Source organism: Nicotiana attenuata, unplaced genomic scaffold (assembly GCF_001879085.1).
Source record: "Nicotiana attenuata strain UT unplaced genomic scaffold, NIATTr2, whole genome shotgun sequence".
NCBI lineage: Eukaryota > Viridiplantae > Streptophyta > Magnoliopsida > Solanales > Solanaceae > Nicotiana > Nicotiana attenuata.
In genome coordinates this window covers 31,787-35,294 of record NW_017673608.1, presented here as the reverse complement: position 1 = coordinate 35,294, position 3,508 = coordinate 31,787, and positions in this window count along the sequence as shown.

The following is a 3,508-nucleotide window of genomic DNA, read 5'->3' as shown; positions in this document are numbered from 1 at the left end:
TCGAGTGCCATCTTGCTCATATAACACCACAAGTTACACGAGATCACAACATATGTGCGAATAACCAAGTCGTCTCACAACCCACCTGGCACAATAGAGTATTACATGGAATAGTTGGCGACAGGAATAACATCCAACGCCCGAAGACTCCTCGCTAAGAAATGCTATGCCGAATGAACACATCCGACCTGACGTAGAGCATACATTCACATTAGACCCACCAATGGACCTTAAGCCGATTCTGATCATACTGGGCTAACAACCTTTCAATGATCCACAATGTCCCTATTCATGATGCACACGAGCAGCCGTCCAATCCGGAACAAACTCCTACAGTCCACAACCAAAAGAATAGAGCGTCTTTCTGGCGTAAACTCTCACATTAGCGATAGTACCAGAATCTCCATACTTGGTTTCAATCCTTAACAATCAAGTGACTAACATGTCACACTTACACAATTCTCCCGTGGGACACGCTCCAACGACCATCCATACTAAGTAGCAAAGTCTGCACCTCCATAGCACCAACCGTACTAATTTTGTAAAGCAAACCACAAATCCGCAAATCAACACACAATGCCTCTTCCACATGACACCATTCTCAGGCGACACTACGTTAATGCCAGCTTACTCTAAACATATGAATTCTTCCCTGCTCATCCGAGCTCGTGACATTCTTATCAACACCGAGCTGCAACCTTGATCCTCAACCTCCAATTCCCATGCTGCTTACTGCACCTATCATGGCGCTATTTGAGAGTACAAGAATTCCTCATAACCCTTGAACTACTAGTAGAATAAACACTTCATTGGCTAGAAACCTTTCACTTAACTCCTTTCAGAAGAACCATTGCAACACGCAACTGAATTCCCACAACCGCAAAAAATACAAACCTCAAGTCATGGTCTAAACCGCCATAACTCTTCCAGGATCCATTTACACAACAAGGCCATAGGAATCGAATACCTCCCAAATCAAGCAAAATACGATGGCCGTCAAGCCCGTACGTACAACCACAAACCACCAGTATAACTTAACATGCCGAAGGAACTGATCATTGCCACAATCATGCTAATTCAACCATTACTAACCGACCCCATTTCTTCCAATTTACTCTAGAGTTTCCTTAGAAATAATAATAGCTCCATTCAAAATATAATAAAACCCAACAACACTCATCTCGAGTGACCCAATCCACGAGACCACATCGTCTCAATACCCATGAACCATCTCATACCCTCCCTGTTATGCGGCGCCTTCCTATGATTCCTTAGAAGGGAGACGTAAGCTAAGCAACTGATGTCAGTGCAGTTGCTATCCGCCAACTAAGGTACCCTCCGTATGCTAGACGAGATTGTCAGTGTCGTATGGGAAAACCAATGTCAAGAGAAATTGAGAAAACATGAATGAGAATTGAGAATGAAAGAAATCTTGATTGCATTAATGAAAGTTATTACATAAAATCAACACGGTGTTGATAGGGACAGACACCAGCACAGAGAATTGTTTGCTTGCTAGAAAGTTTGATTTCTTGATCCCTCGTAATAGTGCTTAAAAAAATAAACCAAGATTACAAGACTTTACCTAAATAACCTAGAGGAACATAATTTAAGTACATGAAATAAAACTACTCTATATTTACAATGAAAAGGACTTATTTTCTACAAGGTAGAAACAGGTCCGCTGTCAGCAACCTTCTCTTTGGCATCACGTTCTGCGTATAAGGCATTGTCTGCGCGCGTGGCGATGTTGGTATCTGCATGCAGCTGGGCGTTAGCGAGGGCTATCGGTGGGGCGACAGAGGCACATACGCGCTTGTCACTTGGCGCATCCAAGACCACGGGGCCGTCCATATCGCTAGCCATTGAGACACTTTCTAGGACGCCATGGGGCGCGTCCAAGGGGTCCAACTAAGCTCAATGGCATACCAAGCATCATTTCAAGTCAAAAAGGTTCAAATTAAACACAATCTACTGACTTCGGTTGGTACCAACAATTAATTCAAAGCATATGAATTACCAACTTCTCACAAATTTTATTTCAAAGTAGCAACCAAGTCATGACACAAAAGTTTCAAAAATTGCCTCATTATCACAAATAATTTTATTTTTTTTATTTTTCGCAATTGGAGATTCGATTAAATTCACAACCCAAAATTTCATGTGCCCTCACTGTCACGCCCCTTTTTCTCGCGAAAGCGGGCTTCGACACGTGACAACTCCTTTTTGAGTGGGAAGATAGAGTGTTAAAAGAAGAGTAGCCACCTAATGGTTTTTAAGGTGCGTTAAAGCACCTATTATGCAGATAACTCTGTTTGACTAGTCAACGTCACCAAAGGTCGGGTAAGGATTCAAATTACCTCAAAGAGAAGGTGTTAGGCACTCCTCGAGATCCACAACTGTGGGTCACGGCCAAACTTAAGACTATGTGGATTATAATTAGGCGAGATGATAAAATAAGCAAAGAGGATAAGAGGTCGGAGAGTTTTATTATAACACAATGAGAATTGATATAAATCTTAAGGACTACAAGGATATAACTATAATGGCCTATATTAGATGACCAAGTGTATAAAAGAAAAGGGTGGAGGGGTCCTAAGTTTTTTAGCCTAAAGGATCACCCTGTGCAACATAAGTAATACTTCGCAACTCCCTTAAAATATGGAGTTACTCATATTATTCAGCAGGCACAGACTATCATCTACTACTACCTAATTACTATGTTAAAGTTGTTTACCTAAAGGCGCTCTAATTCTATTTTAAGCCATGCGTGCACTACCCGTCCCATGCCTATGGTCCAGGAGCATTGGACCTCTATTTGGGTGGTTCTAGACTTTACTTAGGCTGCTCAAAATGATAAAACTAGGTGACATTCAAAACAAATAAGACTTCATGTAAAGGCAATTAAAGGCCCAAGTTAGCCTCCACACTTAGACAACAAATGCATGCGGGCAGATGTATAGGCAGTTTCAGGTTTAAGATGTCACTTTAAACCTATAGACATGATTTCAAAATAATTACACAGTTTAAAGTATCTGGTACTGCTATGCTGATCATCGAGATTACAGATTATAAGTTATTAAGACCTATAGACATGATCTCTAAGTGATTTACGCAATGGGGCAGTGAAAACCATTGGAATGACTCAGAATTATTCGTGTTGATCCTATTGGCATGCTTTCTCAGCGAGTAGCAGTATTTTATTAGCTAGGTTCTTATAGGGTGCAGATTTATCGCTTATTCCTATAGGCATGCTATCTAAGTGAGCGATGTGATAAAAATAGCAATGACAGTAGCTAATTAGTCAATTAAGTCTCTATAGACATGATATCTAGATAAATATTAATGTGATCCTATAGGCATGGTATCTAGCGAACATGCTGTAATTGCACAAATTTAACGAATGGTTATTGACACTGCTTTCCATTAGGCATGTTGTCCAATAATGCAAAGTAGTAGGCATAGTAAAACAGGTTAAGTGAGTGTGTGATTCCCTACTGGCATGAAT